Source organism: Chanodichthys erythropterus, chromosome 13 (genome assembly GCF_024489055.1).
Source record: "Chanodichthys erythropterus isolate Z2021 chromosome 13, ASM2448905v1, whole genome shotgun sequence".
NCBI lineage: Eukaryota > Metazoa > Chordata > Actinopteri > Cypriniformes > Xenocyprididae > Chanodichthys > Chanodichthys erythropterus.
The window spans coordinates 36,019,469-36,043,092 of NC_090233.1; the positions used below are offsets into that span (position 1 = coordinate 36,019,469).

The following is a 23,624-nucleotide window of genomic DNA, read 5'->3' on the forward strand; positions in this document are numbered from 1 at the left end:
CCAAGAAACCGACTGACAGATCAGAGAGGAACAGGTGCATGCTGGGAGATCTATACAATCAGTTAAGAGACCAACTGCATGTTGTCAGAGAACAAGCCAACACACACAAACGCACACACACAGCCTTCTAATCTTCAGGCTGAAGCCTAATCATCTGTTATTTTCCTGTCATAAATAATGGATCTAAGTGTTCGGAGTGCCGCAGATTCACTCTTTTAGATGCTAATGTTAACTTATTCCCCCCAGACCATTTAGTCAGCATACACACATACATACACATGAGGAAAAACACAGTACTCTACACTAGAAAAAAGCATCTTACAACACAGTCTCGCACAGATTTTCTCTTCCAAAGGCATTTTAAAAGGCACACATATGTGTTACTGCTAAATGCATTAAACCCATGTTTAAGCACTCTATCCTATCCATGAAATGGCCTCGTCTGGATAAAATTACCTTCAGAATTCTTCAAACTTGGTCAAAGGCATCCAGTCACAAATAAGAGGCAAGTGAAAGGCATCACAAACTGCTAACAAACTGAAAATTGCAGGAAATGCCTCTAATGGATTCTGGAAGGTTGTTTTTTTTTTGTGGATATTTACATGGTTCCCAGTTTGAATGCTTTGAGCAGCATTTACCTTACACCGTCAACAAGTAAACAGCAACAAGTGCAACATACTATTTAAAGTAAAACCATGCAAATATGATGGCAAGGCATATGAGATTGAAAGCGCAATAGATCATTGCAATGTGACTTTTGATGTATATTTCATTGTTACCCCTCATATTCACGGCACACTTTAGGAGCTTAATGAAAGCATCATTTTTTTGCATGTCAAAACAATACCAGAAAGTAAAACAAAATGTGCAGAAAAGTGAAAAGTAAAGGGAAAATGGTATCACAAGCTCACACTTGATTGAAACGCAGAATAAAAGGAGTGTCACAAATTAATTAGTAGTTATGACCATGGAAAATGTGCTGCAAAATCATTGCTGCTAAAAAATCTGTTGTAGAGATAAAATAAGATCAAAGATCTTTTGCAATACTTAATTGTTTTGTAAATATATGTGGCATGGATTTGACTATAACACAAGATGTACTTTTTACATCAGAAAAAGAATGGCATCTACGCTAATATTAGTCTTTCTGTTTATCCCAAGGTTTACCGTAGTCAACCGGATTTGGGGCCGTTTCCAGATGAGACCGAGGACCGGTGCCTTGACACGACCACAACGCAGCCCTGTATCAGCAGAGATCGAGTTAAGTTCTTTACCAACCTACACTTCACCCAAAAGGCCTGTAAGGTGGCACAAAGACTTAAATTTAACCAACTATGATAACTTCGTTAGATGGTCAATCAATACAAAACATGGTTTTGGTGAGCGCTTTGTAATATGTATTCACATTAGATTTTAAAGCAACACAATTCATTTGCAATAAGACAAACCAGATTCAAATTGCCCGGCAAATTCGTAAAGCAAAGAAAAATCATTTCTAGCTGATCAACATTATGAAAACTGGTAAAACCTTTAGGAACTTCAAAAGATAAAACAGCGAAATTCCTCATATTACTTCCAATATTTCCAAATTATGTTCATTTTCATAGAGCGGGCCAATATCGTGTTGGTTATTTAAAATCAATCGAGAGAAGCAGATATCGTTATCGTGATAAAATACGATTAATCATGCAGCCCTAATTTAATTTAATTTGACTTGACATTTGATATTCAACAGTATCCTTGACATTTATTCAACAGTGCTTTTGATCTGCCTGCACTGACACTATTCTTTAAAAGGAAAAATTATATACCAATTATCAATGTAAAGCTGCTTTGACACAATCTGCATTGTAAAAAGCGCTATATAAATAAAGGTGACTTGACTTGACTTGACTCTATAACATAGTGACTGAATGTTACCAGAAATTCAGTGATCAGAAATACAAATCTTTAGTATAGGCTATATTGAAATGGATGATATGTTTATATTTTTAAATGAATGACGTGTCTTGCAAAATAACTCCAATAGGGATCTTGCCCATAGGGCACCGAAATAGTCAGTAACGGCCCTGGCTGTCGGCTACATTAATGTGTAACACGGCATCTCAGTATGAAGTCACACCGCCAGCAACTTTGTTGCCACATGTCACCAGCCATTGTACTGGCTGGTTTCTAGTGAACATTCCTAGTTCTCTTCTGCCTAGTAACTGTTATAGTATGAGATCTTAGGTGCTAATAATGAGGTTTATGTTATTCTGTTTGAAATCAAATCAGTTTTATATTGCTAAATAGCCAGCTCTTATTGAACATGAGCTCAGGTCACCTTAAGAAAGATGCAACATTATGGAAAATGCATTTATGTATATGATTTACTATGACCTTGGCTGATCACAGATATTCTTCCATTGTGTCATTGATATGTGTATTGATGTCCAAACACAACAGATTTGTTTCCATTAAGTCGTAGACCATATTGATCCCCCAGTACACACACTTACAGACAAAATATCATCAAATTCCAATTATAAAGGTAGGCTACTGTATAAAATTGTAAACACACACATACACACTTTTTAATTTCTTGGAGGCTTTCTTTGATATTTTATTGTTTTTATACAAGGCTAATTATCCCCTAATCCGACCTCAAACCTTTCTTAAAGGGTTAGTTCACCCAAAAATGAAAATTATGTTATTAATGATTCACCCTCATGTCGTTCCAAACCCGTAAGACCTCCGTTCATCTTCGGAACACAGTTTAAGATATTTTAGATTTAGTCGGAGAGCTTTCTGTCCCTCCAATTAAAATGTATGTACAGTGCACTGTCCATGTCCAGAAAGGTAATAAACATCATCAAAGTAGTCCATGTGACATCAGTGGGTTAGTTAGAAATTTTTGAAACATACAATAAGCTGGATGCCAACCGCCGTATAAGAAGAAGCAGCGTCACTGTGGAGTGAAAGACCCGGAAGAGAAGACATTGCTGAATAAAGTCGTATTTTGTTAATTTTGGACCAAAATGTATTTTAGATGCTTCAAAAACTTCTAACTAACCCACTGATGTCACATGGACTACTTTGATGATGTTTATTACCTTTCTGGACATGGACAGTATACTGTACATACATTTTAATTGGAGGGACAGAAAGCTCTCCGACTAAATCTAAAATATCTTAAACTGTTCTGAAGATGAATGGAGATCTTACGGGTTTGGAACGACATGAGGGTGAATCATTAATAACATAATTTTCATTTCTGGGTGAACTAACCCTTTACGTTTTACATTTTTATTAATACATTATGTTTATTTATTCATATTTTTTGGTGTGGGGACCATTGGCTGGTACCCACAATGGAAGTGATTTGGGGTTTTACTTGTTTGTCCCTGAAAAGCAAGGGCCCTTATACTAACAGCATGAACACACCGAAATGCATGAGGAAAATCTCTCTCAATAACAGTAATATGTTTTTAAAATAACTAGAGGTACTTTTCCAATAACATGTGTTTTATTGTAGATGTTTATCTAACTAGGCCGCAAAACATATTCCTTAACGACTATTGGCAGTGTTTATCCAGTGCAGCATTGTTGTTATTAGGAAATCAGTCACACTGTGGATGTTTCCTCTGCGCGCGCTCTGGTCGGACTGAGATTGTGCTCGCAGAGTCGGCCGCTCGCGCCGGTAGACACACGCCACCCGCTCCCAGCTCCTGCTGCCACACCCCCTTTCTCACGAGCGCTGAATGGTACGTCCCGGTGATGCCGAACGTGTCAGACAGTAAGAAATCCGTGAAGACTTGAATTTGAATCCTAACCGTACAGAATACGACGCTCCCTCCGCGTGCGAGTGTGCTTGTATATGAGCTGCCGCATCCCCTTTCACTCAGCATCCGCTCTCGCGCGTTTCCCGGTAACCGAGCACCGTGCTTCTGCCGTCTCACCGGAGTCACCGCGTCTCCGACAGAGGCGCTCTGCTTTCTGAAGGATAAACGCCAGGATTCGGTGCCGGACCCCTTTCCCACATATCTACAAGAGATTAAATGATCTATCCGGGGATTTTACACTGAATCATGCTTAGCGTTGACGAAGGTAAGCAGCAGAACCCTGGTAAACATAACCGGTTCTCCATAACTGCGTGTGTTTGTGGGTGTTTGCTCGTATACGCTGAATACAGACGTGAATTCAGTTTCTCAAACGAATGACTGCGGTCCATCACAGTCCGTCTTGTAATAAACGTCTTCTCTTTTCCTTAAGCGATAAGAAATAGCATAGAGAAACCGTTACTGAGAAGAAGCTCGGTCATTTTTTTCCTGCGCAGCACATCTGTGTAACTGATCCGAGGCTCTCCCAGCTCAGTCATACACAAACATGCAGCCGTTAAAAAGGCTTCGGTTCCCATCCATACACCGCGAGACTTTTCAGAGGCGAGCTTTCCCGCCGTCGCCGCGCGCAGATCACTCTTGACAGTATCGACTGGGCAGGAGACACCAATTACCCGCTGTTTGTGAACTCGACTGACCGAATGCGACCTTTACGGTCTTTTACTCTTTAATTGTGATATATATTTTTACGAGTTATTTTCGAGAATACAGCAGACGGATCTATATCAGTGTGAGGAGATTTCACGGAGAAATATGAGCACGGTCTCGCGCACGACCGGGTCACCTGCACGTCTCGGCGATTGTACTGGTAAATATATAAATTTCACGGGATTCTCTCCTTTTTAGCAACGAATACTGTCTGACCACCCCACCAGCTGCTCGAAAACAGTGTTATTCATGTGTTGTTCCTGTAGTGTGTGTGAGTGGTCTGCGACACATCTGTGCATTTTGCACTCAGTTTCCCTTAGAGAGAAACCGCTGCTATCATGAATAGTGTTGGTCGGGAGTTTAAGTGGCCATGCTTTTTATTTAATTTTTATGGTTATACCAGAGGAGAAGGAGGGACACAAGATTGTGTGTGTCATATAATTACACTATACACCACTTAGAATTTTGCTAGACCTTATTAGCAAAAATGCGGGGCACCCTTCTTTGCATAAATACAGGTGTGTGTGTGTGTGTGTGTGTATATATATATGTAATTATTTATTTATCATATATATATAATACATATAAAAATAATTATTTCTGCAAAGAAATATGTAATTCTTACCTCTTAAGCCTCTTCTTAATATTTTACTCAGAAATTTGGCCCAAGCATTAATTTTCAACTGAGGTACAGAAACCACACACACAAATATTTTTATTTGCATATTTAAATAATGGAGTAGTTTATTTAAAAATAATTTTCTTTTCTTAAAAGAGGAATTGTGTGTGTTGAAACTCATGATATTAAAAAGAACATATTGCAGCAGACTGCAGCATATAGAAATGATATTTAACCAGATGATCTCCAAAAAAACAAACAAACGTTTAATTAGTTTAATTTGACTACTTAATGTGTTTGATTCTGGGTTTTATTGCTGAGGGAAACTATGGGTATACTTATGACAATGATTTTCATGAATTTTGTTTGGCTGCAGATAGTTGGAAGTAAACAAGATATGTTTGCTACTATTGTCCATCATTGAACATCACATAAAATCAGGCGAAGTGTAATTGTTGTTTTAATATGCTGGTGAGACGGCCCATTCATTTCTGAATTGAGGGTTCTTTAAGCTACAGTATACATCAAATTTAATGCTGATGGTCAAAACTTTGGCTTGTGATACTAACAGTCTTTGTCTAGTGAGAGCAACAGGGCACACTATGGTCCAGCATTTACAAAGAGAGTACCAGCATTTCTGGTACAGAATTGCCGGTATCCGTACTGGCGAATTACAGCCCACTTTGAACACAGACTGATACTAAATCTCTATAGTACTTGTGTGTTATGGTACTACAATGTATCATTTTTAGCATGGTGGTGTTTTTATTTTTATTTTTATTTTTTATTATTACAACACAAATCCAAGGTTACAGAAAACAGTCTTGCTCTATCACTAATTTGCCCTTGAGTAAGACACCCCAGGCTGCTCCAGGCACATTATCTCAGCGAGTGGTTAACAGTAAGTTGTGAAAAGCAAGTGCTAAATGGCAACTATGAACATGCGGTATTTTTGTGTTAGAAAATGGTGTGCGTGTGTGTGTGATATGTCAGTCTGCCTTAGGTGAATTAGCCTGACGTTTTTGAGAGATTGTTCTAGAGATTGTTCTAGAATCTTGTTTTTATGCTGAAATATCTCTGAAATGCAAAACCTGACACTGCTTCCTTTTTTAGAAAATGCCACTAAATTAAATGTAAAATGCCTTATTTCTGCGCTTTTCTCTCATGACCTTTTAATAATATGTAAGGCTGTCCATATTTTAGGAATTTCTATTAACAGGGATAATCGATATTAAAGGTTGTCAGTCTGGCATGTAGTCCTCTGAATCGAAGGCCTTGTATTCTGGACTGGTAGCTAATTTCTTCATTTTGTTTGGATCATTGGGAGTGGGAACATCAATCCAATACATTAGATTGTCGACATTCAATTATTAGACCTTAATGTAGTGCCATAGTTGACATTAGAGATGTTTGTTACTCATGCTTCTCATGTATGTCTAAAAATATATGCTACAGTACACCTTTCCCCCCCCCTTTCTCTGTCCCTGTCTTTGTCTCTCTTTCCTTATGATGTCGAGATTTAGCAGGGACGGTAGCTACCCACGCTGGCATTAACCCCCTGCTATGCCTCACCCTCTCTTAACAATAGAGGTAAAGACCCGGAGGGGTTCCTGCCTGCTCTCTTCCACTCTCAGCAAATGCTACTGTACTGCGTTCAGCTTTCATTAACGCCACACTCACTGGGAGAGAGCGAATACTGAGAGTTCTTAGCTTTCTGACAGGCTTCACTGGCTTGAGAGGCTAATACATCATAGGTTTTGCAGCTAGTGCAGCCCAGGGGTACTATTGTTTGACGTTTAACATTTATTAACCAACATTTTTAGAAAAAAAAAAAATACTTGTTGCAATAGTAAACAATTAATTTCCAGTTGAAAATAACCATCATCTAAACAATGCTGGATACATATTTTAACAAATTCTTGCGGTGAGGGGTGGATAGTAGTGGTTGACCATTCTTTGTCTTCATTAGTTACCGTCTATGTTCAACAGTTCCATCTAATAATAGAACACTGTATGATATGTTTTAATGCCATTAATTAGAAAATTCATAATTTAAACAAGTTTTGAAAACACATTACTAAATTTTACAAACCACACAAACTTTGGTGAAGTTTGTAATCTGTGTAATTTATTTGCAAATTATTTATTTTCAATTTGAGTAAAAATATGTCAAAAAAAATATACATTTCTTTGCAGCAGTTGTTTGTGTTATTTGTTTTCTTTAAATTTTATATTGACTTTATATCGTATTGGCCACCATGCTCTCTAAGATATGTTCGATTCTCATTTTTACGACTGATATCGATTCTTAAATCCCAAGAATCGATTAGTATATCCTGTTTTCAGTTGATAAATGAACGGAACATTGTAGTGTGCCTCCCCATCCAATAAATTGCAATAAGCTTTGTGCATTACTTTTGATATCAAACGAAATTCAAAAAATTAATACTGTTTTGGTACTGTTTAATGTGCCAGATTGCTGTAGCGCCTGAGTTTAAGCGAAGCGACAGGGCGAAGCGCATGTGAACTGATCTTCTCCTCTGCTTTAATACCAGTTACAGCGCAAAATAAACATGAATGAACATCTGAAGTTACAGTATGTTAAAAGATAGAGTACAACTTCCCAAAATCTGTATTATGTCTCATGTAATCGCTCTTACCACGGGAAGACATCAGTAAAACAAATAACAATATGTAACATAAAGTCTCATTTACCCCAGGAGAACCATATTCAGTGACCATAAACTTGTTTTGCTAACTATATGCACCATATTACAAATTCATTGTCATTTTTAATGTTCTTTATTATTTAATGCATGTTTGCATAAATCAGTCAACTCTTTATGACAGCCACCATTTAAATGTTTATATTAAAAAAACTTGAGTGTAATGTAAGTACAAATCAGTTAAATTTAACCTTGAATATTATATAGTAATGTAGTACCAACTGACTCCATGTATGGTTTACAGCATTAGTTGAGATTTTTTTCCCTTGAGAAAATTTGCCATGTACTGTACCTGATATCTATCCAAAATAATCGATATTGAATCTAATCAAATTGAATCAGAACTGAATCAAACCGCAAGCTTGTGAATCTAAATTGAATTGTGAAATTTGTGTCAATACTCAGCCTTGGTTGATTGACTACTAGTGAATACGCTAGGTAAGCTATGTTTATTTAGCATTTAGTTATTGGTTTGTTTGCATGTAATTATGGCAGTGAATACCACAATACTGTCCTCTGACCATAGAAAACCCATATAAGGGTTTATCAAGCGGTTTGGTGTCACAAGGGGGAATATATTGGACCTCATTACAGATTAGCCACCGCTGTCAACTGGCCTCAGCTTTGACATTAGCATGTTAGCACTACTCCCTCATGTCCGGATTAATACTGTACTGGAAACAGGGGATTAAGCAGCACTTACCCAACCCAGATCTGCCAGTCACACAGCCGGTAATTATACCAGCACAGTGTATTTTGCTTAATACTTCAGTGAAGTTTAAAGAGCTGATGAGCAATAACCAGGGGACCAATCACTAGTGTTTTGTTTTGCTGCATATATCTGCAAATACTTCAAGGTTATTTGGGCATTATTAAGGTTAGAAAAGGCGATGTATTCAGCATAGTGGAACAAAATGTTTAGTTATAATAATAGGTTGAAAAACCTATTATTACACTAATAGCTCTTTTTAAGAGGAATTCACAACAGCAGGATGTTTATTTGCTCGTAATTGTAGGATGAACCGATAAATTAATATTTTGTATGGATTCAAAATCTCAGCAATGATAATATTGTAGGTTTAGGTCTTATGTTTTCTGCATGTTCAAATTATATATTAAAAACAAGAAGATATAGCTCAACCATTGTCCAAAAGAAAGTATGCTACTATTTACAGTTGCTAGAAAATACACATTATCTACAGTAGCACTTTCTTTAATACAGATGCATGCTGGGACTCTGAGCTGTGCTCGTAGTTAATTATATTTCTGGTCCCCCCCATTCTTCTTTTCTTATCCTCTTATCAGCCCCCCAGTGTGAATCTCACTCCTCCTTTACTTCCCCTCTCTTCCTCTTACCTTCTTTACTTTATAAGCCCCCCGGCTTTTATGCCATTCAGATAGATTGTAGTCTTTCTAAGGAAGGTGGTAATTTTCACAGTCTTGACCCCCCCACCCCCAAACTCACTCCAATTCAGTTACGGTGAGCTAAAAGTCATATCACATCTCTCCATCTCAACCTTATCCTTTCTGTTTCTTCATATGCCTCTTCCCCTTTTCTGCTCATTGAGAAGATAAATGAATAATTACAAAATTAACAAGTTTAAATATTATCCCTGAGATTCTAGACAGGACTGTGATGTCAGAATAGATGCAGTGTTTTATCATTCTGTTTTGTAGCTTGGCTTTGTGGTGACTGTTAATCACAGGGTATGCTATAATCACACTGTAGTGCCTTGTGAACTGGATTACACAGGGTGTTAATCTTAACATCTTAAGTGAGGTTCCACATTGTAGCTTTTGTACATGTTCAGCTCAAAATACACTTAATATATAGAAGATGTGTACCTCAACATATGACTTAATACTGGGATATTTACCCATCAGTTGCATAACCTTTGTACAACTCAGTTTATTCAGCTTAATTGACCTCAAGAGTGGTTTGACTAGGCAGTTGAGCATGTGTATATAGCACACCAGATATGTGACTGCTACAGTGCCATAATAAGCATAAACATTAGGAGAACACAATGTACTCGAACCATTACATGTTTTCATATTAAACATATCACTGTGCATAGCAGGGATGCATGATATATCAGTACCATATTGATTATCAGGCAATTTGTGAGATTTTTGTTTAATTTTCCAGTATCAGTTTATAATGGATTGTTGTTTGCTCTTTACCCCTATTTTTTACAATTGGATGGTCTTTGCTGTCAGTTAAGTAAATCTTTGAAAGCACTAGTTATTTAATAACACTGTTAAATATAATCTTTAACAATTTCCAAAAATTAATATTTTTCGCACTGGTGCCACCACCACGAGAAATATCAAACAGCAAATGAAACAAAAGCAGAACAAAACTGCGCTACTCATTTGAGTTGCGCCGCACGGACTGTTTATCAGCTTGGACCAATATTATACAGCAAAATGCGAGCTCAGAGCAGGGCTGTGTCCATTTTTTTATCCCCTACCCTAAACTACTAACTAAACTATAACTGGGTAAAAAGCAGTCAGCTAAAAGGTAGTGTTGGCAATTTCTGAGAGGCTAGCAATAGCAAGCTAGCCAGTGTGAACATTTTGAACATTTTGTACATTTTAAGTTTAAATCTTAAATGCATAAATTTGATGCATTCTGAGAGCAAAATTTAAATGACTAGATCACTGAAGAAATTTGTTCTCTTGTAAACAGTTTTGTGCTCTGATAGTAATTTATTTATTGGTGATGGTAGGGCACATGAGTCACGTACACAACATATAGTAGGCTAAATGATAGTTCATAAGTGGTCAAACATGTAGAGTATACATTTAAACCATTACTATGTAGCAAAAGAGGTTACCTTTGTTGAATTAATTTATTTCTAGAATAATTAGTGGGGGCCTGTATCTATATATCTGTATTTGTGGAACTAATGGTCACTCTTTGAAACACAATCCAGAATGCACTAAACATACTACTTCATTATAGAGAAAAACAACAAATTAATAAAAATATATAATCATAAGCTGACTATCCAATAAATAAATAAATATATAATAAAATCTAGGTGACAATATAATTCAGCAGCAAAAAGTATGCTAGCCTAATTCTGGAAAAAAAAAACTTTGCACAGTGATTTTATAAAATCTAAATATGTTAATAAAAAGTTAATATTTGTATACGAAATTACTATTTGTATTCTTATGAAATAAAAAAAAAACTATATTTGATTTATATGAACGTAAAGAATTATATGTATTTATAATAATCTAAGATTAAAAAAGACATTTATTTCAAATGTATTGTGCAGCTTTTAATGGGGCAACAAAATACATAGATATGACAGAACAAAACAGGCTATTAATAATCTTTCAGTGTGTAAAACCATGATAATATGAAATACTTCAAAACACAGCAGCACAAACTGCGTATGCGCATCCCGGGTGCAGAATGATGTGCTTCAAGCAATATAGATTCACAGCGCACAGTTGTGCTGCACATTGGAAAGTTCACGGCACAAAGACAATCTGCATCTAACAGTTTGTTAATCATATGTTTCTTCTTTTCGTATAAAAGAGCGCTTCAATCGGTTATTTACATATCGCAACAGGCCTAATTTTCGTTTAATTTTGAGACTGTGGCGGGACAAATTAGAATATTGCGGGCCGCCACAGTCTAGTTAATGTAGGGGAAACACTGCTAGCTTTGAAAACATGAGATCCCACCCTCACTTTACAGTGCCCTCTAAAGTCATGCCTCCTCCAAAACACATGAACGCACAGGACAGTCTGCAAAACATCACGAGACAAGAGACAGCGTTAAATTACCTCATGTCTCAAAGCACATAACATTACAATAATAATTTGAATGTAAACAACTTACAGAGCACTGACTTGTACCACCTGACTGCTGCAGATTCATTTCAGCATTGATAGTGTTGACATAGAAACGCATAAATCCGAGTCTGAAGAAATGAACAGCTCCGGGTAGAACGTATCGGGTTGCCATCTCGTAAATACAGTTACAACATGGCGTGAATACAGTATAAGCATGTTGTTTTGGTTCAGGAGGAGCTGTATTAGGTGGCTGCTGTTTGTTTGTGTGCATTCTGTGACTGTCTACTACTCTTCATAGCCTTAAGGCCCCGATTTACTCAGTTCTTTTTTCATTCTTCGCTTAGGGGTAAAGTCAGTTTGAAATATCTGACCATCGATATACTGTTAGTAAACATCCTGATGCCACCCATGCTGCTGAGAGCGGGGTTTAGATGAATATGTAAATATGTGCTGCACGCATTCCCCTCAATAACAAAATAATCACACAACAAAAATGAGAAAACAGCAAGAATTTTTAAAAAAGCACCACAAAAGCATCTGATCATAGCAACGTGGAGATGTTTTCACAAGCTTTGCAATTCGGCACTCTTCACTTCACGTTTATTTACATAGCACTTAATACAATAGATTGCTTAAAGGCAAACAGCTTTACAGTTTTGAACATGAAAAATGGTGTCAGTGTCTCGTTTCATCAGAAATACGAAGTAACTTCGTTTTCTACTATATATAAAGCAGCTCTCCAGTGTGTTCATGTTTTTACTCACAGACGTCTTACTTCAACGGACCAACCAAAAGAAATGAAGTGGAGAAGATAACCACTGGAAAGAACTTTTGCTGAAAGTTCACTTTGGCAAGCTGTTTTGAACTCCCAAAACAAACACATAATGAATTTTGTTTAAGCCTGATTTTGTTCGAGATGACAGGACATCAATTCGTTCTTCGATTTTGCTTGAAATATATTGGGGCCTTTATGGAACCGCTGATGATATACAATGTCTGCACGAGCAGGGTGCATAGAGGTATGGAAATACATAAAGTATGTTAACAGGCAGGTAGGACATTGTATCTACACTGTATTGGAGACTTCCACATAAGATATGTACATATTTCAATATTTTGACCACTTCTTATTGATTGCTTTCAAGATGTGAAGAGTTTCAACCAGTATAACAAAAAGTGTTTATAATTTTTTTTCCTGCCATACCTTAATACCTCAAGGTATTAAATGCAGTTAAATGTTGAAATAACTCATATGTCATACTAGATTGTGTGGGGTAAATTAAGCACGACCTGCTGTGACATCACAATCATGTTGCATTGTGGTCTGGATCAGCCTGAAGTGTACATGTTGACTAGATTTGCTCCCTCAGTCAAAAACGATGGGTACCGTAAACGATGTAACCATGGTATTGTGGCAGAAACAACATGTCCTCCAACCAATACGCCCATATAGGTCATTTGTCACTTCCCTGAAATACGACCCATAGGAGCATTTGCTAAAGTTGTACCCCTATTGACAACAGGACACTTTCACTTTAATGCATTGTACCCTTTTATCTGCGTCATATTTTGGGTTTCACGTGGCTCAATTGGTAGAGCATTGCAATATACAACAATATGCGATCATGCAATCGTGCGTTAAATCCCAGGGAATGCATGTGCTCATAAAGTGTATATGCACTATAAATCATTAAGGGTAGGTTTAGGGTTGGGGTAGGTGTAGTCGTTAATAAAAAAATTAATTTTGCCTAAAGGAAATAGGTCAAATGCCGGGTAGGGGACTGTGTAAAAAGTACACACACTGCATTTAAATGAACACGCATTTTGATTGGTAATGACGGTCATATGTTATTTCATGACGATAGATATAACACGAAACTGTCATTATTTTTACGCCAGCTAGAGGGCGCATGACTTTAAAACGGAAATATAGGTCATAATGGGTTTGGAGGAGGACAGTCTCGGCAGAAATAGTCAAATGTTTTTACATTCTTCATTTCTGGGTTGGTACAACCTTTTGAGAGTGAAATTCAAGCACTTTTCAAAGACTTTCAAGGGCTTCACACAACTTTTTTCCAGCACTTCAAAGCTCTAAATATTCCAATTTAAATGTTATTTTTAATGTGATGACCAAAAACATTATTTATTCATCCTTCATAGATTGCCCTTATTTGTAAAACTAAAAGTTTCAAGATCAATGAAAATACATTATACGTTATATAATATGGTTAAACATTTGAAAGAATTGTTATATAACAAATTATGTTTAATTTATTTTTTATAAAAATTTTTTATTAAATTTGTTTTTTAAATAAAACTAATAGTTCAATAAAACTAATTCATTATAGGTACTAGGGGTGTAAGAAAATATCGATACACGTGAATATCGCGATATTATGTTTGGCAATACTGTATCGATTTTCAAAAACACTTTATCGATATTTATTTATTTATTTACATCCAAGATTCGTGGCTTTGTGTTCGGTTTAAACCACAGACTGTATAAAACCCAACCACTAGATGTCAGCGTTATCTCAGAATGTAAACTGACGCGTAGCCGAGGTGCATTGCTAGCGTTAGCATTAGTAAACCCAGCTCACAAGACGATATAATTATTCCACTCATGCGGCATACAGAGTTGAAGTGTGTGGACTCATTTTGGCTTCAACTATAAAGAATCAACTAAGGACATCGACAAGAGTCAGTTGTTTGCAGAATAGGCCATGTTAAAATTGATTACAAGGGAAACGCGATGAATCTGAGAGCACACATATCTCAATGCCATCCGCACTGCTGAGAGAGGCGTTAGAATATGTAATATGTACTGCACGTTTTCCTCTCAGTAACAAAATAAACACAACAAAAATGACAGGGGTGACAGCATAAAGAAAGCATCTGGTCATAGCGATGTGGAATTATGCAAATTATACTATATTTATTAAATAAAATAAAGTTGTTTGGAAGGTTTTATGCATATGGTGGTATGTTCTTTATGACCGTTTTTTTTCTAAAATTATCGCAATATATCGCCTTTCTTACAGTATCGCAATATATCACAATATATCGTATCGTAACCCCTGTATCGTGATATGTATTGTATCGCCAGATTCTTGGCAATACACAGCCCTAATAGGTACTGCCCTCCTCTAAAAATAAGCTTTAGAAGTGTGTGATAAATGATGTTTCTAAGATGTACTCATTAAGTTTCAGATATGTGTGTTTGAGAAGCATGGACCTTCATCATTCTCATTGTCTCCCTCCAATTTGTGAATAATGTGAATAAGATTGAGCATGTAGAACATGTCTCAGCGATGACCAGATTGACCGAGCGGCTGCACTTGAATGATTATATTCATGTTTTTAGATTTTTCACTCCTAGATATTTGATATGCATGAAAAACCACAGCACATTTTATTTTACGTGATGGAAAGCAAATATTCTCTGTCTACGCTCCGCTATCCTCCAGCACAAACATATTATGTGTGAATGATATTTAGCATATGTCACAGCAGACTGTAAAAATGTTTTTTTTTTTTTTTGGTTTAACCTTCTGTGCATTTTAACCTTACTGTGTGAATTTATTGTGTTTTGTTTTGTGCGCTTTGTTTTTGATGGTTGGCAAATTGGAAACAGTACTGTATCTCTCTATCTACCTCTGTTAAATTACACATTTCAAAATAACTGAAAATGCATAATATGTTTTGGGGGGGGGGGGGGGTTTGGGGGGGGGCATCCTCTCACTCTATAGGTCAGGCCACACATTTCCATCCATTTTAAAAAGGTTATGCTTCCTTTCAACACAATGGGTGAAAAAGACGCATTGTCCAGCTTAGGCACCCGTAACAGTGCCCAGCAGACATGGCCGTACAGCTAGATTTAATGACACATCTTACATTGCAGGTTTAGAGTAATTAACATACTGATGAGACATTTTGGAATATATTCTTATTCTAATCAGCATACTCATTTGCAAAGTAAGAAACATCATACAGCAGGGTGCCAGGGTTGGTTCCTTGTCATTTAGCAGACGCTTTTATCCCAAGCAACGTACAGTACGCTAATTTCAGGAACGACCTGGGGTCAGGTATCTTGCTCAAGGGCACAACATTGATGATGGGTCACAGTAACTTTCCAGAGTAGCTGTCCCCTGCTGAGGTGTGAACCTGCAACCTACTTACAGTAACCTGTACAGGACAGTGGAGAAGTGACAGGAAATCATCATAAGAAGAAGTGGGTGGACTGTATTTGGAAGTGACACTGACTGGATTAAACCCTTCTGGAAATATCTGACAGTCAGTCCAGATTGTTAACAACTAGGGCTGACCGATATATCGCATGTGATTGTCACACGCATTTCGTCAGTAAAGCCGGTTCCCTGATTACCGCTAAATCGCCATCACCTGCTTATGCTGCTCCATTTGAAAGCAGGTGATGGCGATTTAGCGGTAATCAGGGAACCGGCTTTACTGACGAAATGTACGTGACAATCGCATGCTATATATCGGTCAGCCCTATTAACAACTATACCACGAGTCTTCAGCATGGGGTCTATGTCCCCTATAGGGGGTCCTTTAATGGTACTACAAGGGGTCTGCCAGTTATTGTTCTTTTTCCCAAACTAATTATATATATATATATATATATATATATATATATATATATATATATATATATATATATATATATATATATATATATATATATATATATATATATATATATATATAAAGGGATAAAGGAATAGTTCAGCCAAAAAAAAAATAAAAAAATTCTTTAATTACTTCATATTTTCTTCTTTTGTCAATGAAAGTTGCTGTGGTCCAGTGTTGTTTTGCACCCTGTTGACATTCATTATATGCACAAGAATATGTTTTCTGTGTTCCAAAGAAGAAGGACAAGCCTGCAGATTTGGAACAACATAAGGGTGAATAATAATTATAAATGATGACAGAATTTTCATTTTGGGGTGAACTATCCCTTTTAAGTAAAACAAAGCTTAATTTAAGAAGCTGAAGATGGTTCCCAAAATAAAACGTGAAATTAAAATGCAATCTAAAAGTATATGACTCATCATCATTATTTTACTGGCCTCGCAATGTATGCATTATATATGTTAATGCGTTAATATGGTACTATATGTGCTTTTGAAATCTGGATTAGTGTGCATAACTAAGGTGATATTATAATAATTTATCACTGTGATCATAAATATTAAAATCCTTGATGATTCTCTTAAGATGATGCTCACACTTGTAAATTCTCTAATGCAGAGCTTATGCTGTAACAACCATTTCTTAAAGAAAGCTCTCTGGCTACATTGATGAAGCCCATCGAGTGATTAATCAAGCACATGGGCAGAGTTTTGTCACAACACAGTCCTCCAATCTGAAGTTCTTGAGCACACTGTAATTTAAGTATGATTGGGTTTTAGTGCGTTGAGATGATTAGGCGTTTGGTAAAGAGTTTGCTATCAGTGAGGCAGCCTTTAAAATGGGCCCTGTCAGGCTCTCATCTGTGCCACTGCAGGTGCTTTGTTAACCTGTAATAAGGGCACTTGAACAGTTCACCTAAAGGCCGGACTCCAACCGGCCACCTGTTGTGGAATGATTAGGGGTAATTGTAAGTGTAAGAGTGTGTGTGTGTGTGTGTGTGTGTCTATGTGTGTTTAAAGAAGCTTTAAGCCTGTAAAGCCCTCACCTAATCACCTGTAACTGCTTAGCCAAAAGATCTATGACTGATTTGTGTGTGAGATCCAAAGCCCCGTAGACCTGATCTGATTCCACTGCTTTTCTGTTTCCCTCCAATGCTTCTGGCATGGATTCTGTTAAGAAAGCATAGCCCTAGACCTGCATTAAAGCCTTTTGGACCATAAGAAATATTTTGTTACAGTTCTTCTCATTTAATTTTTTTTTTTTTTCTCTTTGAGCTAAAGTCAGTTTTCCCAATCCACTTACAAATATCTATTTGGCATTTTTTGAATTCCTCCTCACAAATTTGCATAATATTGCATGCTTATTGCAAAACATGTATTATAAAGAAACATGTCTGTACTGGTTCACTACAGTTGATATGACCTCACGAAAAATGACACCCTCAGTTTCTATGACAATGACATCAGTAGCGATGTCACAAAGATCAAGCTGAGAAAATCCAAACAGCTGAATAATTCAACAAGTCATCTCACCACATCGAATCAGAGGGGTCGCCAGTGAAAAGTGTTTTTCATCTGGGGGAAAGAACACATGAAAAAAAATTAGGGTTCTTGAAAGAGAAAATATAAAACATCTCACTGAAACATTGTTCACTTGTTATTGTCAGTGACCTCATAAAGCTGTTCATTTAAATTTAATATTTTATGTTATTTAATAGATATAAATTTTCACATTCTGCTGCATAATTAATGAAGCAGGGCTCTTTTTGTCTTCATTCTGTATGATTTGGAGGAATTTGGCAGTATTGAAATATCACGTCGTGAAATTGTATTAGCCTATGAATTTTTATCAGAGCCACCGTTTGCATGCTTGACATTAAGTGTTTTTGTTGTTGTAGAGATTATTACGGATGTGTGCTGGGAATGAAGAGAAGCACATCGGGGTCATGGTGGAAATGCTGCGGAGAGGTGTTTATTTAGTATTAAGAGGCCGATCAGCCTGAAGAGGTTTTAGAGTAGCCAATGGGTCAGTTTCTATCCTGCTAGAGTGCACTGATAGTGCTCTACTGGAGCTCCTTGTGTGTCTGTGCACTCGTCGGGAGTTCTCCAGGAGATGGGGGTTGAGGAGGCGGAACATGAGTTTAGAGTGTCTTGAAGAGACTGTCTATTTGGTCGCTAATTTCTTTTCTGTTAGATAGGAAAAGAGGAAGAGCTCAGCATTACTTTTTGTCTTGTGGAGCCTTAGTCTGGCGAGCATGAATCGACTCCAGCTATGCCACATCTCCAGTCTTCAGCTGTGTGCTGTGGTGCTGTCCAAGGTGCTGATATGAGTGTGTGCGCTGTATTGGTACACAGGAGTCTTGCTTTCGCACAACTGTCATCTGACCTGTGTGAGTGTAAGCAGCTTTGCATAACTGATGAAACAACTAGACATGCACCATATCAGTAATTGGTTGATATATATATATATATATATATATATATATATATATATATATATATATATATATATATATATATATATATATATATATATATATATATATACACACACACACACACACACACACACACACACACACACACACACACACACACACACACACACAGTGTTCAGCATAAATGAGTACACCCCTTTGAAAAGTAACATTTTAAACAATTTCTCAATGAACACAAAAACAATTTCCAAAATTTTGACAAGACTAGGTTTAATATAGCATCTGTTTAACTTATAACATGAAAGTAAGGTCAATAATATAACTTAGATTACACATTTTTTAGTTTTACTCAAATAAGGGTGAAGCAAAAATGAGCACACCCCATAACAAAAACTACAATGTCTAGTAGTTTGTATGGCCTCCAAGACAGAACCAAGTCTTCAAGGCATGGAATGAACAAGTTGGTGCGAATTTGCAACATCTATTTTTTTCCATTCTTCAAGAATGACCTCTTTTAGAGACTGGATGCTGGATGGAGAGTGATGCTCAACTTGTCTCTTCACAATTTCTCATAGGTGTTCGATTGGGTTCAGATCAGGAGTCACTTTCACCCTGTTCTTCCTCAGAAATCCAACTGTGGCCTTAGATGTGTGTTTAGGATCATTGTCATGTTGGAAAAGTGCACGGGGACCAAGGACACAGAGTGATGGTAGCATCTTCTCTTTCAGTATAGAGCAGTACATCTGTGAATTCATGATGCCATCAATGAAATGCAGCTCCCGACACCAGCAGCACTCATGCAGTCCCACATAAGGACACTGCCACCACCATGTTTTACTGTAGGCATCATGAATTTGTCTTTGTATTCCTCACCTTTGTGATTCCATACAGTTTTGAAGCCATCAGTTTAAAAAAAAATTTCATCTTGTCTCATCAATCCAGAGTATGGAGTCCCAATAGTCTTCATCTTTGTCAGCATGGGCCCTGGCAAATTCTAGGCGGGCTTTTTTGTGCCTGGGCTTTAGGAGAGGCTTCTTTCGTGGACGGCACTCATGCATGCCTTTCTTCATGCATGCCTTTCCTCTGCAGTGTACGCCGTATTGTGTCACGGGAAATAGTCACCTCTGTTTGGCTTTCTACTTTAGATAACTGCAGTGAACTTGCATGCCGATTTTCTTCAACCCTTCTCATCAGAAGATGCTCCTGATGAGGTATTAACTTCCGTGGATGACCTGGATGTCTCTGTGTGATGGTTGCAGTTCCTTTTTTAAAATTTTTGTACCACTTTTGCTAAATTATTTTCTTTCTCAGGTCTTTCTCTTGTGACATTTCTCTTCCATGTGGTGCCATTACTGACAGCAAATGGAAAGGGTTTTTTAACACCCTTTTATAGTCAACTGTCTGCTGGACACCGGTGTAATGAATAATTAGACTCACCTGTATTTGAATTCTTGTTAAATTGTCTAAAATGTAGCTTTGCTCCAGAGACTTTCAGTGGGGAGTAATAATTTTTGCATCACCCTAATTTGAGTAAAATTGAAAATTTTGTTCTCTAAGTTATATTATTAACCTTACTTTCATTTTATAAGTTAAACAGATGTTATATAAAACTTAGTCTTTGTCAACATTTTGGAAATTGTTTTGTGTTCATTGAGATATTGTTTAAGATGTTACTTTTCAAAGGGGGTCTACTCATTTACGCTGAGCACTGTATATATTTTTAATGTACTCTACAGTTCAAAGTTTGGGGTCAGTATTTAAAAAAAAAAACTAATATTTTTATTTAGCAAGAATGCATTAAATTGATCAAAATGACAGTAAAGACTTACAAAAGATTTATATTCAAAAATAAATGCTGTTCTTTTGAACTGCAAATAATCAAATAATGCTAAAAATTATTGAAACTGTTTTCAACATTGATAATAATAAGAAATCAGCAAATTAGAATGCTTTTTGAAGGATCATGTGACACTGAAGACTGGAGTAATGATGCTGAAAATTCAGATTTGCCATAATGAATAAATTCCATTTTAAAATGGAAAAGTTATTTTAAATTCTAATAGTATTTCACAATATTACTGTTTTACTGTGTTTTTGATCAAATAAGTACAGCCTTGGAGAGCATAAGAGAAATTTCTTAAAAAAAAAAAAAACAATACAAAAATCTTACTGATCCCAAACTTTTGAGCAAAATTGTATCAGTACTAGATATTGAATACGTTTTAGCTGATAGTAAATATTTAATTCTGCATGATCATTTCCCATATTTTTACATTTTGATTACCTCAGCCGCCATCTACACCACATACTTAATCTTTAAAAACAGTAATAAATTAACAACATTGTTAAATATAATCTTTTTCATATTGTACAATGTAACGTAGTGATTACTAAATTCACTAATAGCATTTTAAAATGATAGGTTTTAGTGTTATTTTTAATTTTAGACAAAATGGTACATAATTTAATTAGAGTGTAAACCAGTTATTCGCCACAACATGAAAAAATTTGTGACCATTAGTGTCAGAATTTAATTAATATTGGTGCGTCCCTGGAAATAATGACTTTACAAATAAAAATGTTCCTCTTATTTAACATGAGAGAATGCTAGGGGGAGAAGGAGAGAGAAAGCAAATTCAGTCTCACAATGGGAGAGTTTTGTAGACTGACATGAGCTTTTTGTATAAATGAAACTGTCTACAGAATTTAGTTTTAAATGTGTTTCATCATATTATTTTATATTGAGATTTTTTTTCCAAAGTATCCAATGGGATAAAAACAGCAATGAAAATTATATTTCTCCAAAATGACTCCAAGCACAATTGCATCATAAACTCTCTTCAGCTTATGAACTTATTGATGCATTTATTCCAAAGCCCGTGCGATCAAGCAGAGAGGACAATACTGTAAGTTAGGTCTGCAATTCAATCTTAATTGAATTGGCTCATTATGGGAAATTCAGCTGAATTATGCTACATGCACAAAGAAGTTACTCACAAATGTGAAACAGAATGAGTTGGTGTCCATTGCTTATAAATGTTTAGAAGGTTAAAAACTCTTAAACTTGAACCGTCCTCATTCAAAAGCCTCCAGCATCTCAGCAACACATGAACGGCTAAATTTATGAAAGCGTTTACTGCCAGACTTCTAGAGCAAAATGTCTAAGTCTGTGATTTGTAGAGGTTGTAGATGGTTTCCAGTCCATCATACGAGTAGAAGTACATGTGAAGAAGAAAAAAAAAGTGCCATTTGCTGCAGGCGGTGGTAAATGCAGCTTGTATTCAAACATTTGAAACCGTCCAAGGTGTCAAACAGGAGCATTTCCAAAGAAGATTTACGCATTAGAAATATGAGGTCCCTCATCTTCCTGCCTCTGTCAGTGTCGTTTGTCGCAGGGTCTTTTAGATCAATGCAGAACTGTGAAACTCAACAAAGACAAATTATGGAAAGGGATCTCATTTGCGATATGCCGCAAGGAGGGGAACTTCATTTATGAGCGGAATTAATAAACGCATTTGGAATTTGAATCGGAACGTCCCCACGGGCTCTGGATTCTAAACATTCCATTAGTTCGCCGGAATGCTGTTGCATTCAGATAAACGGACTCAGCTGCAGCCGAGTTTATTTATTCCTGTCCACCAGCTCGTAGAGATACCGCGCTCGGAGGAGGTGCTCTGGTTGCGACATTAGTATGCAGGGACTGCATGATCAGGCTGCCGATTAGTTGGCCGGTACCGATCTGCACCGGTAATGTGGCGAATGGAGGTTCGGTCCCAGGTGAGTGTGATCCATGAACTGGAGAGTTACTGAGATCACAGTGCTGCTCTATTACCTTTGAGCCCTTGAGCAGGACACTGAACCCCAGGATACTCCAGAGGCACTGTCCCTGCAATTAGTGTACTGTCACTATGGATAAAAAACCTCTAGTTAATGATCCAGGTAGATGGTCTGACATGAGCAATGTAACTGGCTCGTAACTGAGAATCCGGCTCTGGGTGAGGAGCTGGGGAATATCTTAGATGCACGATTGAACAAAACAATGGAGCAAGCTAGTTCACTTCACAGTTAAAACATAGCAAGGTGCGTTGGGCGGGGGTAGGGGGTTGCTGTATTGGATTGTTTTTTCCTCGGTGAACCTGTAGGCGGTATGCACTTCCTGTGTTCTGCGTTCTCCACTAAAAATGTAATTTTGTACGTTTGTATTCTCTTGTCATTGTCGTTTGTACATTTGTTGGTTGGAATTGTTTGTGTAGGTATATACGCAACACCCCCTACTGTTTTTGCTCATCTTAACCAATCTCCTGAGAATAACTTGATCGCTTCTCTCTCCCGTCTTTCACTGTCTCTCTCTCTCTTTCTGAAATGCTAATTTATTCTCTCACTTGTTCTTTCGTTCTGTCAGAGTGTGTGCGTAGGAGGGAGAAATGGCTTCTCGGGGAGAGGAGATAAACGCTGGTCTGAGATCAGTACAATTGAGACATCTGGTAATGAGAGTGACTTTCATGCGCCACATAGACCTTGCTATGTGTTGCTTAAGTTTTACATAAGCATCACTCCAGAGTAGTTTGTTTTGTTTACCCTGGTTTAAAAAAAATCACTACTTTGCATCAGGCAGGGTGTTTCAGAGGTGCGTTTTATTGGGTTTTTCGAAAGGTAGAGGTTTTGGGGTGGAGTTTCATTAGGGCAATTGATTGAGTATTTCAGAGCGCAGAGCAGGAGTTCACAGCTGAATAAATGCCAGACCGAAAGAGGCTGTCCCAGTCTGTCCCCAAGCATAACGGTCACCTCAGATTCTTCATCTCATGAAGGAGACTCGAGTTTGAAGGATGGATTTCCAGAGAAATATC

At 37.1% G+C, this 23,624-nt stretch overlaps 1 protein-coding gene across 4 annotated transcripts in view; it reads left to right on the plus strand.

Annotated features, from left to right (window-relative positions):
* Positions 1-479: 479 nt before the first annotated feature.
* The window catches only part of tenm1 (teneurin transmembrane protein 1), a 186,616-nt gene continuing 163,471 nt past the window's right edge, over positions 480-23,624 (plus strand). For 3 of the 4 annotated variants that reach the window (XM_067406084.1, XM_067406086.1, XM_067406087.1), the window contains exon 1: positions 480-1,260. The gene's annotated coding sequence lies outside the window, so the exon portion shown is untranslated. Of the gene's footprint in view, positions 1,261-3,968; positions 4,087-23,624 lie in introns of those variants that run through there. The other variant, XM_067406085.1, reaches the window with a different exon arrangement.